General features: G+C 36.4%; 1 protein-coding gene across 4 annotated transcripts in view; it reads left to right on the top strand.

Moving 5' to 3' along the window:
* The window catches only part of gus (splA/ryanodine receptor domain and SOCS box containing gustavus), a 77426-nt gene that overhangs the window by 19841 nt on the left and 42260 nt on the right, over positions 1–15325 (top strand). The window lies entirely within an intron of this gene.

The raw sequence follows: 15325 nt of genomic DNA, 5'->3' as shown, positions 1-15325 counted from the left end.
TTTCCTTCTTAGGCTACATTATTATTATATGGTTAGATTATCTACTACTTATGTAAATTTAGCTAATGAGGAAATATTCCACTGAGTATGTATACTTATTACGTCATTCACTGCTTTAATATAACAAACAATATTTACATCGATAAACAATTATTGAGACATGAAATGTTTGATTTACGAATTGTAACTAAGTGCACGTAGCTTTTTAGTTTATCATATCGTACGTGATAGAAATCTAAATAACATTACCAAAGACGTTTAAAACCACACGAACATCAATCTACAATTAGCCATAGAAAACAGAATCTGAAGTTGTTTATAGATGACGTAATAGTTACTGATAACACAATTAACGCATGTGCCACCGATAAAGCGTTTCTAGATGCTGTGTGTGGTTAATTTACGAATGCCAAAGCGTTGAAAAGTGTTTCCAGCGAAACCATTGTTGATGGTTCGATCGTTATATCATTAACAAACATTTGTGTTGAGCGGCCGATGCGATAACAATAACAAATGCTTATGATTTCATTTTGTTATGAAAGAAAGCGATAATAAACTATGGCATTACTAAAGCATAATATTGCATTCGAATGCGTGATGATGTTATGTCAAAGCAAAACAATATTGAAGCTGCACCAGTACGTGCCAGATTGACCATTAAGCAATTACTCTCGATACATTTTCCATGAACTATTTTAAAAATACATCCAGCCAAATTTTTAAATCCATCACGTTCAACGTTAGCAAAAAATATTCGTTGATAGCTTCATCGATTACTATATTAATATCACGTCTCTATTCAGTTACTGAATTATGTATTCTAACTGCGATAAAAACGTGCTGGTATGAATTTTGATCATGCGCAAGTAATATATGACTGGTTATTATTATCCTTGTCACCTTTGGCAGATTAAATCACTTGGGCCGAACCGAAAGGAGTTTAGTCGCCGACCAAACTCTAGTAACCGTGTAACGTTTACTGGGTGTTTATATTCAGCGTACCACCCGCGTCGTCGACGCGGCCTCGCGACGAAATCGGAGATGCCTTGCTGGTGGCACTGGCAACACATTCATGGATTAGCTACAATACACCGCACACTCGACTGTTGTACGACCACCAGCTGAATTTGTGACAATTTTTATCTTTATACAGTTCCAAGACAAATAGTTGTGGCTGTAACCTGTCTCCTCCGAGCACCGCTGGCGCTCTACAGCGGCAATCTATCTCCGCTCCCGCAGGAGTTGTCGCGTCCCGACTGTAGTCCCAATCGCGATGTTACAAAAATATAGCAGTTTCTCGGCGCCCATGTTGTACAATATTGTCAATATAGCTTCCAAACTAAAAATGTTGCTCCGCAGTCACTATATTGGCTAATGGCTACCTTTCGCTGTCTAGATTATTGTTATTGCTTGCCTTATCGGCGCCATGTAGCTATAACATCTGACTTTTATTGGAAGCTATATACCCAACAATGTGTTCCGTAACGCGCATTGTTCAGATAACAGTAATAAATCTAGGAAATTGCTTTATCATACAGGACCCAATACATAGGAGTCGTTTATAAATACGTGACTCTATCCCTGAAGGCATTTTTTATCGACTAACAGTTCATAATCCAAATAAAGGGAGTTTAATTTAAAACTTTATGCTCCGTAAAGCAAATGATTCCATGTAATGTGTTCTAAAAAAAATAAAGTAATTTGCGTGGAAAGGGAAAAATTTCTACATTTTTTGTTCATCAGCAAAAACAGAAGAAAAGTTAAAACCTGATTCATATATTGCGTGGCATGTTTTCAAATTACAAGCCAATTCCAAAGAGCAAAGTCGATGTTAAAACAAAATAGATTTTGCTTTATTTCTTTTGTTTGCTAAAAAAAGTTATCTGTCCTTATTATGGTAGACCATCTACATTATGTTAATCTGCTGGATCGTTTTCAAGAAAAATTGTATCACTGGAATAATGCTGATTGCTGACCAAATCTGCAATTGCAACCGCAAATTGGTCGAATCATGCTATTAATATGCTATAGTCCGTATCTACTTCGTTATCCACCCTATTGAACAAAGTTGGTCCCCTGCAACGTGTATTTCTTACCAAACATCAAGTATTTCTAATAAAATAAGTTTAAGTACTTCTTGATAACAGGGATACTGATTTGGAAATGTTGTACATAGTTTTGGAATTGTTATTATGCCTGAAACTTTGCTAGGAAGTGTATTTAAAGTTGATAACGTGAAAATATAAACTTGTAAAGTATTATCGAGTAGGCCGTGTACAAAACTGGATCAATTCCATTTTAATAGGTAATTTGGTACAACATTACAGTGAACCTTTACGATACTTTCTTTTCTAGCAATTGTTCGATAAGCTTTATAATTTACTACGGTCTCGTGTTGTAAGAACACGCAACTTTTATTGGGGTCCGGCACCCATTGTAGCGAGATAATCTACTTTTTGATTGAGTAATCGCTTGAAAAATTTAATATAGCGTAATTTTGATGCCTTTATTTCCCTTTTCTAAAGAAACTTTCGTGTCTTAGGTAAACCTTAGAAATTAAATTAGTCCTCAATGACCTTGGGCGTTTGACCTTCACGCCGCGAGCAACACCCGCGTACCCCGCACCAAAAACTCCGATTTGACACCGATCAAAAATACACGGGCATAGGTAGATACAGAATAGAAGCTCTTTCTTCATACATTACTGCCTATTATTTTAAAATTAAATTGATGAACCTTGATGTCGGTGTCATTTAACTCAGGCGTAAAGGTATTTAATAAAAATAACAAAATCCATGAACATTTTGTACGGGATAAAATTTTATTTTATTTTTCGTAAATTTTCTAATGCTTTTGTCGGTTCAGTCGTTCTCGAAATTTGAACAAACCCGACTTTATTACAAGCTTTTATTTAGCTTGCAATTTATGATGTATGTAGGTAATTACATAAATGTTTGTTCGGGTGGAATCTTGCAAGCTGAATTAGTTAGACCAACTTCCTGACGACAACTAGGCTAGATGACAAAATTTCAATTATTTGTCCGTCTGACTGCACGTACTCTATGAACAATTCTGACATAAAATCTATTGTCGAACAAAAGCTGGGTTGCACCATCTTACTTCAACTTTGACAAGCGTCAAAAGTCTGTCTAACTCCATACAAAAAACACCGGTTATCGCCAAAGCTACGGTCAAAGTTAGGTCACGTCAGGTGGTGCAACTTAGCCAAAGAAAAAATTCATTTTGATCGCTAATGTCAGTTTGTAGCGAGTGACACAACCTCCCCGTCTGAAGGCCAGCGGCCGACTGCCGCCCGCACCCCGCGAAGGCCCCCTCAACAGCAAAACGTTCGGAATTTATCAAAAGTAAAATTTATGAATGAAAGTAATGTTCGATTGAAAAACGCAACGTGTCATTTAAAGATTAAAGAATTCCCAATCTATTCGTGCAAAAATCTTTTAAATTAACATAGCCGTTTTGGAGGAGTAGGGAATTTAAGTAAAAAATCGATGTCCCGTATTTATTTTTTTAATCCAAAACAAAGAGACTTAGCGAAAATTCAAACGTCACAAATGTAGTCCTTGAACTGTTGTATAACATATATTTTTTTCAACTATTTCTGTCTAGCAGTAAAAGAGGAGTAGGCTTTACAAAATGCCCATTTGGCGCGGATTGAGGACACTAATCGCCTTAAGATAACGTAGATGAGCCTTACTTAGGGATCTTTCGCGATTGGTTTATGTTGTTTGAGTGTGTTTCTTCGAGCTATGGTCAATAAAATTGGTCGTTCGCATCGTAATAGGATACTATAACGTTATGTTTAAGTGGATGTCATTGGCAGCGTCGTAGTTTTAAATAATCACGTGTAATTAGCATGAAACTGTCATTTTATTCAATGGACTGGTTTGAAAAAATGTTAATATGTGGTTTAGCGTTTATATTAAGCGTGCCTAAAGGAGCGGCGTCCGAGCGTCCCGTTTCCTCGAAGCGACATTTTATCAGAGTTCAGTGTACCGGCGTGAGTCGTAAACATGTGGGGGAGTGTCAGTCGCTCGTCAGCATCGGACTATGAATGCCCGACTCACTGAGGGCCGTGTGTCGCCAAGCTTGAAGCTTCACTCTCATCTATGAGCTGAAATTTTGTAGCTTATTAAAATCAAATAGGTTGAAGATTTCAAAATGAAAATGTTTCCATAATTCACTCTGTCAAATAATTTTCATGTCTCTTCGGACTATTTTCTCAAATTCTATAAAAAGTTACAATTGGTTGGTTAACAAAAGGTACCACTCACTAAATGTATCATTCAATCGTAATTCAAAAATCCAAATCACTAATAAAGTAACTATTAAAGCTTTAAAAATTAAGTGGGTAATTTAAATGCTATAAAACTGGTCAAATTAACTATTAACCACTTAACTTGTTATTTTGATACAACAAAGTAGATCAATGAATTAAGTGTTCCTATATGTGAACACGAATACGTATTTGTATTATTTGTAAAGTAGTCATTTGTGGCTATTTAAAAAGCATCAAGTGAAGGGAACATACTTTTATTCACAAATAAATGTTCCTATCCTTGTACATTATTTGAAATCACTTGTTCGTTTTTGGAAAATCTACGAACCAATACTTTCCTTACCGTATAAGTATGTAATAAAATCTTATTATTTTCTAAAATTGTCATACGAATTCTTAAACTTCGCAAAGAATTGTTAAACTCATAAAAACAAGAACGGAAAGCAACACTGTTTTTTAACTTTGTAAAATATGTATATTACATCACTCGCTTCCAATTTCCATTCTCTAGCGGGTAAAATATACCGGAAGAAAATATTTGCTGGGAGTCTCTCGCAAATTATGATTTAGCTGAAGAATTTTATTGCAGAATAAATCTACTGAAAGTGCCGAGAAAGTGGATTTCATTCTCTATATTGAAGCGAAACTGATACATGGATTCCCAAGAGTAGGCTTCGTACTGTATGCGGGTGCACGTACAGTCAGCACATAAGCCTAACAAAATGTAGAATTTACTTTGAACCTTAATTTAACCTGATACTATGTTCAAATTTATTTTGCACTTTAGACTGTATTTTATCACATTGCGCGTGTTTGTTCTAATGTTATTGTAAATTGGTCCGCGCAAGGAATGGGGTTATCTAGTCTCATATTCCAGTTTGTTTTACTATCGCCTTTATTATTATGACATAGTACGGAATATCATTAGTGTTCAAATAAGAATTATTTCATTCTATTTAATCATTTCTACGTCATTTGGGATTGTTACAAAAGGGGCTTGGGCTTGTTCCTTGGGGAACCGCAATTCAAAGACTGGAATCTGTCTTTGACGTGCTTCAATGTAAAAGTTGCTTGAATATCTCACCTGAGTTTTCTGAGTTGGCACCTTTTCAGTCAACATTTCATAACAAATAGTGCAAACGTTTAGCATCACGTTTGTCAAAATAATGACCATTTATATGAACTTAGAATCCAATAAAATTTCGTCAATTTCATAGGGAAGTGCTTAATCTGTTTTCAACATAATATAATATGAGTAATCATATCGTGTCGTATCGTTTGTCACGCAGAAGTAGATCCTGCGCTATTATCTCCGGATAGCAATCCCTCTTGACATGGGTCGGGACTCGGGAGTTCTCCAAATCCGCCTTGCTAAAATGTTATTCGCAAAGTTACTAAATACCTTGATGTCATGATATTTCTCCTCGTAATAATGCATAGTATCATTCCCAAACAAGTTTTCGTATTAAGTATCTATTGTAAAACCTAGATTGTTAGCATACCTATTGGATAGAGCTGTAATTTATAATTATAAATTATAATCACAAAATTGCAGTCTTCATAACTGCAATTTTACTGAAACGTGATTTGGCACGTGACATTTCCTCATCACCATGATAGCTCCTTCCAAGAAACTAAAATTAACCAAACATAGTCGCAACCTTGGGCAAAACAAAAATGTCTTATGAGAGTCTATGACCTCTACAGATCGTTGCACAAGAAATTAACAAGTTGTATTCTTTATGTTCAATGTTGAACAAGCTCGCGCACGATACAATCAAGGATGCTAGGGCCATGGGTGTCAGCAGTCGCTGGCATGCGTTAGCGTACAGTACAATCAACTTGGGCAGCGCTGTGGAACTACTTAATTCGTGAAGCTTGTAGGCGGCAGTCGAGCTTCCGCGTTCGTCAGCCTTATGTCGGCACACGCCGCCGACAAGGTCGTGCGAACCTCTTTGTCTCTATTTTGATGTAGGTAAGATTAAAAAAAACAGCGGTTATTCACACAACACCGATTTGCACGAATCGTTGTCCTGCCAGGATGACGTCACTGTTGTTGGCTTAGTGTCCGTTTGGAGCAGGGTATTTTTACTATGTATATCTATTTTAAGACACTAAACAATTACAATTCACAAGTACAGACGAGACCATATTTGTGCTACAAAAACATGCATTATTCAGTACATACATAAGTACAAGGTTTTAGTATGCCTAATTGCAAAAAGTAACTAACTAATTTCAACATTGAAAATATTTAGAATTCATTTAAAGTTGTGACGACAGTATTCGTAAATGCATCATGCATATACAGGGTGTTTGGTAAATGGGTATATGAGCCGACACTAGCCCATGTTAACATGGGCATATAAATGATATGGTGAAGTCAGAAATTTGATATCATCATTTTATTTTTTTTAATTTTCATACAAAATAAATTTTATAAATTCCGATTTGTATAAAAATTAAAATAGTTAAAATGAAGATATCAATTTTCTGACTTCACCATACCATTTATANTGGTGAAGTCAGAAATTTGATATCATCATTTTATTTTTTTTAATTTTCATACAAAATAAATTTTATAAATTCCGATTTGTATAAAAATTAAAATAGTTAAAATGAAGATATCAATTTTCTGACTTCACCATACCATTTATATGCCCATGTTAACATGGGCTAGTGTCGGCTCATATACCCATTTACCAAACACCCTGTATAACATAAGATTACCATCACTTTCGTGGCTTTCTTACTCTCCAGAATACTTTTTACGAGCCATATTTAGTTAACAACCACAACGCACGAACGTTTTTTAATTAACGAAATTGGATTCTTGAAAATACCGCGATAATTGTGTCTGGAAACAAAGCGGTTCGTACATTGTACCAAATGAAAAAAGTAATAAGTTAAACTCTATATCCAATTTGCTCAAAATTCGTCCATTAGCGTGGCGTCGCAGGTTGCTCATTCTTCCGCAGACAGTGCAACTTATATTGTTGCAGCATCACAGTTTTCGCAGGTAGTCGTAACGAACTCCGGCGAACTACGTCTCTGGACATTGTGAAACGCCATGAAACGTTTGCTGGATTAAGTTTTCTTGTTCGCTCAGAGCAAATTGTTTGATAGAAATTTCAAATTGTCTCAATTCAATGACGAAAGTTGCTTTTGTAACATCCTTTTCTTAATGTAAACTTGTCTCAGAATTAAATAGGTGACGTCGCAAGAGCTGCGGAGTGTCGTGAAACAATGAGATCAATCAAATTATTACATAATCGCGCCTGGGTATATTCCACTGTTGGATAAACTATTTATTTATAGATGCTCAAAGGAGTTCTTATGTATTACGCTTTGCGTTTGTTGTTGATTCGTTCAAATTGTTTATCTATACTGGAAACTCGATTACATGTGGACTACAATAATATTTTGTAGTGTGTATGTAGACCATTAAACGCGGTTCTATCATGACTTAAACGCAATTGCGTCTGCTGTAATTTAATAGAGTATATTTACTGAGTTGTTTATTCTTTATTAAGTGATGAGGAAAAGTCAAGTTACTCTTTAAAGAGCCTCGGAAACTCGGAGACTCGGAGTGTTATGAATGTTTTGTTTACGGATTAGATCGGTTGTTATAGAATTATTAAGGTTGATATTTTTTTTCAAGGGATTTTAACTGTATTCTAAGTATAATTGGCACTAACAGAAATTAGCTAAGGCTGAGGAACATTGACACTAATTTATCTGTCCTTATAAATGCGTAAACTTACGTTGATTGCAAGATGAATAGGATCACCACAAGAACAGTCAAATTTCTAAAAGTAAGATTTTTACAATATTGCTAGTCCATTGGTACAGCTACAGAGTATACTGTTTTCATAAAGCTTAAACATTAGGCAGTGGTCGTAGGTTAGCCGGACGCGGTTCGCCCCCCTCGTGCGTTGAACCACCGGTTATATTTAACTGCGACAACACGTGTGAGTCGGCAACACGACATACTACTCTCCAAGATCGACGCAGTTTTAACATCGAAATCATTCAGTCTCGCTCGTCTGGCAAAAATACCCCGCTTAAAGAATTTCAACTCAACTCCGTACCCATACAGATCTGCAGGGCCATTCATTCAAACAAGCGCTTTAAAAGTATTTCTAAAGCGAGTACAGGAAGCTTTTAAAATTTGCATTCTCCCGTAGTTTTAGACGGCATTCTGTCGCCAAAAGTGCATTGTCGCTCGGTTCTCAATGAAATGTCTTTCCTGTGGGCTAATGTGCGTAGTGGGGAACAAGGTGAAGGCATTCTGTGGCAGTACCTGAAGATTCACAATGGTACAATGAACTCTGAAAGCTGAGAGAGACTCCCACACGGTCGTCATTGTGACTATCGCTCGCGTACGCGATTGTGACTCTGGGCGCGTCCCAATGTTCGGGACCGCGTTATGAATATATTTGGCTATCCGTAACTAGCAAATTCGAGATACGTTATAAATCCCACGCGGCCACGGTACGAAACCTGAAATCAGTATTAACTGCAAATCTCTCGGCTAGGAACAGAGTATGCACATAGAGATTCTCCCGTTCTTGTTCTTTCAAACTTTAAAATTTAAACACTTTAGTTTACTGATAACTAGCATTCATAACCAGATACTTCGGCGTTTGTAGTATGTCTTATTAGTAAATCGTCTATCAGCGTGACTGTTTGATTTAAGTACCTAATTGATGTGATAGTCAACAACAGTGACGGACTTCGTCATTAGAAGATAAGTAGCAAAACTTCAATTTGACTTGCTGCAATTGGACAATAACTTGTACATAGCCTACAATATCAAACGTTTAACTTTGTAGGCAACATGAAAACAAAAAAATATGAATTCCATTTCAGTTAACGGTTATCGTACGGTTGATTAATTCAAATGCCACAAACAATTTATAGTGGAAATCGTTCGCGAAGTTATTGCCCATCGGTTGCAACAATTATGAGTGACTAGATGGATCGGTTATTCCGATGCTATTCCTATCGGGATAATTGGGATCACAATCAACTTCAGTTGAGGTATTTTCAATGACTGTCACAATACAAATGGAGATAGAGTAGGCCCAAATTATTTCTAAACACCATGACAACAAAAGTCATTAAAAAAGTTTGAATCATTAAATTTGCAGTTGCAAGCATCGATTCTGATCTTTGATTGGTTGAAATTTGAATATTTATGATAATCATTGAACCGAATCTTTGTTTGTCAGAATCACTTGAGCATCGTTCCGTAATACGGGTTTTAAGAATTGAAGAACAAACACAAGCTCGAATCGATTCTTAAGTGCAGTTTCATACTCGAGTGTCATAATAACGAGCCTGAGTCTTCCTATTTTATTCATAAATGAAATTGATGCGTTAACTTCGCCATTATGCGGGGAATGTTCAGCCGAGTTGGACGTGCTATTTGTGCTTTAGGAATTTAATTACGGCTTAATGTCGTGGTAATTAACCTACATGTAAATTAGCGATGGCGCGTACCTTTTAACTTGCAGCTAGTAACAGAATTTATGAAATCCAAATTAATTTTATATTAACAAGCTTGTTTAACCGATTTGATTAATATTAGAGGGGTAAAGCTATAATTATTTTATTTAATACGCTCATAGTTTGAATTATGGAAATCACAATTTAATAGATATTTCCAATGTTCGATTGAAATTCACTAAACATATTCCATTATAATTTTATTTACTTTCCAATCTCTGTTTGATATAAATTAATCATTTTGCAATTTGAAAACACAATTTCTAACCGTCAATTCATAATTCTAAAGTGAAAAAGGGAAATAGATAAAAACGTGTTTTATTTGCCAGTTGTATGTTTCCTATTAGATTTATTTATTTGTAGGGAAGTCGTATAACATTATTGTTACAATATTGAAAAGTTCGAAATATTGAGAGATAATAAAAAAAAATACAGCTACAGGCCCGGCACATAACAACTGTCTACAGCATTTTTGCGCACGGGTTATGCATAGCTTATTTTTATTGCTTTAATACCTAGAAATAAGAATAACAACAAAAAATTGTTCTGAATTTGCTTTTATGTGTAAAAAATAGAAAAATTCATATCAATGAATGTATGAAACATGAACATAGGGATGATTTAATTTGTTGCCAAATACTTTTTTTTCTTTCTTTCTTTCATTCTTTGTAATTATTAAAACATACCAAGCATCCATTTAAGATTCATTCTCACAAGAGAAAATTTAAAATAGAGTCCAAATATTTATTAAAAATGAAAAGTTCTAATTTAATGTCGTGCTCCATACAAGATTTTTCTCATAAAAATCTAACCCTATCATGCTTTCAGTTTACTGGCCTTGGTAACGTCGTCTCTCAAATCCCACTATATTTTGATGAAAGCGTGCCCCTTGTTCTTGAGAATAAGCCCTCATAATTATCTATAAATATAATCCCAATGAGAATGTGACGTGCATCTTTAGAGACATTTTACTATGAAGATGGAAAATTCAAATCGCTGTAACTCTTTAAAAAGCAAATATTTTCGATTTGTAATCGCACTTTTTTATATAAATTTGCTTATATAATCAGAATATAATAAGTAAAAAAAATTTTTTTGTTGACCGGTGTAATCTACCAAATATCCCAACTAATATTATAAATGCGAAAGTAACTCTGTCTGTCTGTCTGTCTGTCTGTCTGTCTGTCTGTTACGCTTTCCCGCTTAAACCTCGCAACCGATTTTGATGAAATTAGGCATAGAGATAGTTTGAGTCCCGGGAAAGAACATAGGATAGTTTTTATCCCGGTTTTTGAAACAGGGACGCGCGCGATAAAGTTTATCTGTGACAGGCAAAAATCCACGCGGGCGAAGCCGCGGGCGGAAAGCTAGTTTTTAATATGATTTCTTGACTCGCATACCCAATTCTGATAAATTATCCATAAGTAGAAAGTTAACAAACACTATCCCAGAAACAATAATTTAATGCCGAAATATACACAGCTTCTGGTGAAAATCGTCATCAGCAAAAATTGCTTAATAAACAATTGAAAACGCGAGCACAGCCATACTAAAAAGCTAGTTACTAATAGCCCTTACATACGCCAATTGACTTATAAAACATGCATTTCCACAACGCGATAACGCTACATTCGAAAAATCAAAACGTCATCCAACAACAATGGAATGCAAATCGAAGTACCTAAATTGCCGCACATTTGTATCATTTACATTGGATTTTCCCCTAATGAATAGCTTCATTGTCCGTTAAAATTTGCTATTGAATTTAGTATGTTTCAATTTTAATATCTGGTATTTGAAAATGACGAATTGTCCGTGTTTTTGTTAGCTGGTGGATTTATAAAAACCGATGAACAGGTTTTTTGTCATGATTCAAGTTTGGTCCAACATCTGGTCTTAACAAATAATATCTAAAACTTAATAAGTATGTTTTCAAAGGCTTTTTATACCTTACAAAAGTTTGATTGACGTTACGAATGTGTAATGAATAACAAATAATTACTCCTATTCGCAATGCTTGAAAAAAATATTTTAAAGAATCGCATGGAATCTTGCTCGGAATAAGCATGTAAATATTAGAGCTCAACTCCACGGACCAAGTACTTAGTGTCCCGAAACTTTCCAAGTGATAATCTGCAAGATCCAAACGTGCAAAGTTGTGAAAACTGTCTAGCGAGACTACGGACTCATGAGCATCAGCACGGAGTCAACTAGCTTAGCCTAACTAGGGCTATCGATTTGGACGACGTCGTAACTATTAAGCCATAAACGAGGGCTGCCATACTCGACATAAGGCCGCGCACACGACGCACCAAACTTTAACCAAGTAACCAACTTCCCGGAAAACTTGTCAAAGTTGATCAGAAAATTGTTTGGAAATCTGAGTTGGGTTTTGATTAAAATTATTCAGTTAATGCACCACGAAAAAAATAGGCACACGAATTTAGTGGCCCCGTGGTGCGAACGCGGCGCGGCTGGGTTTATTGATCGTTGCGCGCGCAGCGTCTGCCCAACTGTACACACAGTAGACGGCCGGTGGAGCGTTTCGTCGGCGTGCCGCAACTGAAGTGAACACTTAGTCACATCAAAGTACCATTGACTGATGAGATTCAACGGCACCAACAATCCGCTTGTTGATAACGCTCTTCGTTTCACATCTGCAACGAACCGTATTATGATGGCAACTTTAATACGAATTCAGCTGTCAATACTGACTGGTAACGTGTTGCTCTCATCACGTGACAAAAATTGATTATTTTATTGAATTTATGAAGTCGGTTAAAATTAAGAGCTCCTTTTACTTAGAGATATTTACGTAGGCATACCTAATGATCATTTGATGAATGGTTATTAAATTAGGAACGAAGTTATCAAAGGTAAAAAGAGGCTAAGATAATTAAATGAAAGTGGACCAATTTATCATCGTAAAAGATATTTCATCGCAGTTAATCTCCTCTATCTACCTAAGTAGCTACACATTAAATATGTAAATGTGCTGACACCTTTTAGTGATGAATATGGGGTTTTTAATCCACTTTTTAGTATTTCCCCTATTAAGCCCTATGTCAATCAATTCGCCGAATCTTCATGTGGCAAAAAACCCAACAAACCATTTACATACAAAAACAACCATTTTCCATGAAAAACAGTTCTCTCTCGTTTAAATCCGTAGTAAATGTACATTGTAAACCTTAATTTAGTAGTAAAAATAAACTACCTAGCCATTTAGGTTCATAAAGCGCTGAAATTCGTTTAAGAAATGGTAAAACGAAAACTCTGCTTCGTGGTAAATTGTCTGGTCTGTAAATGCTAAGACTACTTAGTATCCAAAACATTTCGGACTTAATCGTACTCTGAATATAAACAGCAATTGTTCTACGTTTTCGATCGCCAGGGGCCCTTAAGATGTCGGACTCCCTCCCGTGTGATTAATTACCTCTATCGGAGACCATAGTTTGGGCTTTACTTGCTTGTTCAGCTCGTTTGTTAGTCGATCTTACAATCGCAATAGCCTTCGGATCACCTACCATTACCTTTCTACGCACTATTCTTTAAGCGACCACCAAGTATGCGAGAGATGAGATACGTGGTCTTTGCTAAATTTAATTGAATTTGGAAACTTCTTGAAGATAAATTGCGTATCTTACTTTCAGCACATAATTATAATTGAAACTTGGCGTTTTTAGTTGTCTTTGCAGCATTCTTGATGTCATTACAATCTTATTGTGGCAGTTAGACTCTGCTGGTTCGGCGAAGGCCTGTTTCGGAATGTATCATTAAACCCAGTCTTTATTCCCCTTCGCTCCTCCAATCTTCACAGATGATCGCGCCATCTAACAGGGGTCGCCTTTCACTGCGACTCGTGCCTACGCACATCGCTCCAGAACTCGTTTAGTCTAACGGTTAACTATCGATACTACCAGTGTAAACAGCTAATTAGCTCTTCATCTGACTGACTCTACTAATGCCCTAGCTCATGATTAGATCGTAAGATAAACTAAAGTTTCGAAGTACTGTCGAGAAGCCTACATTTTTGCTGCAAAACAGGACTTATGAGGACCTTATAAGAGTTTTACTTCATGTCGCGTCGTCATTACATTTTCGATAGAAATAAATCGAGTCCCAAAGTTGGATATTTGTTACAATGCGATCAGCTGTAGCTGTTGTCCCAGTAGAATGGCTTGCGCTTATCCGTCTTCCCCCGTTGATTAATCGCCCGCTTCTAGGGGATCCCGCCTATCGGTCCTGCAGCTCACTCACCCTTGAATAAGCTTGAGATAACTTGCCAGTATGCAGCTGTTTTCTACTTGCAAAATAAAAGAAAACCAACCTCTACATACCGTAATCTTAAATGTAAACAACATTCTACAAGTCACAGGTCGATAATTTGTTCAGTAAAATAAAAACAAAACAATTCTGTCGTATTCAAAAGACTTTATCGTATTCATAAGAACTCTCGTACTAATGGCAGCAGTGTTGATTAAAGTGGATCGTATTTAATTAAACAATATTTAATATGAAACAGAGATCAAAACCCTTACTTGGCCCTTAGGGAGGCGAGATATCGAATTGCCAAATATCTCGACGGAGTCCCCCCGAGGTCGCCGGGAACCGGGATAAACTGCTAGTAAGGTTTTTGCGCAAACGAGATACAAGCAAGACCTTTTGGGAGTAATCTCTCGGAATGAAACTTATTCGGCTACTGTTTTTATCATTCGCTACGTTTTGCACCAAACCAGATTTCTCGCGTGATACGTAATTGCATTGGTAACTCTGGTCGAAAGAAGAAAATTGAGCTTGACCAAAGAAAATAATGTGTATCAGATTTGATACCAAGTAAATTAAGATAATATCAAGATACAATAAAACTGCAACTGCATTCAGCACACACATAACCGTCACTGATAATATTCGCAGTACTCAGAAAAGATAAGGGACTGCTATGGGAGAAGAATTACTAGTATCGTATGTACGACGACAACACATCAAGGTAAACTTGGGATCTTATGTAGTGTTAATAGGTGCTTGTATATTGCAACAAAGATGTATATTATTGTTCTGATTATAAGATGTAGAATTGTAGAGTCAAACTCTACATTAAACACAATCTCACACCTACTAAATTGTAACTAACGCATGGAATATTATGTATTATGATTTATGTAATTCCGTAAAATCCTATTAAGAGTAGGCTAAAAATCAACGGTGTGCGTTGATTTTTAGTTGGCCGATAGTTGTGCCCGATTTTAATTTGTATGAAGAATCGGTCAAATTGAATCGGCGCACTGTGCGCATTCCGATACATGCCCATACTGATCAACTGCCCGTACTGTGGCGTACGCCGATGACGTCACCATTTTGATTGAGGCGCAATCGAGAGCCAGCATCGAGTCGAAGGCCACAGAGGCCCTTAATATCGCGTCCGATTGGGGAGCCCGGAACCGACTGGGATTCTCTCCTGCCAAGTCGTCCATGATGACAATCAGGGGGAAATTCCAGAGGCCCCCAATCATCAAA

The sequence above is a fragment of the Ostrinia furnacalis genome, unplaced genomic scaffold (assembly GCF_004193835.3).
Source record: "Ostrinia furnacalis isolate ACB-3 unplaced genomic scaffold, ASM419383v2 OfSCF7522, whole genome shotgun sequence".
NCBI lineage: Eukaryota > Metazoa > Arthropoda > Insecta > Lepidoptera > Crambidae > Ostrinia > Ostrinia furnacalis.
The sequence above is the reverse complement of the archived record's forward strand: the minus strand, read 5'-3'. Positions and strand labels throughout refer to the sequence as shown.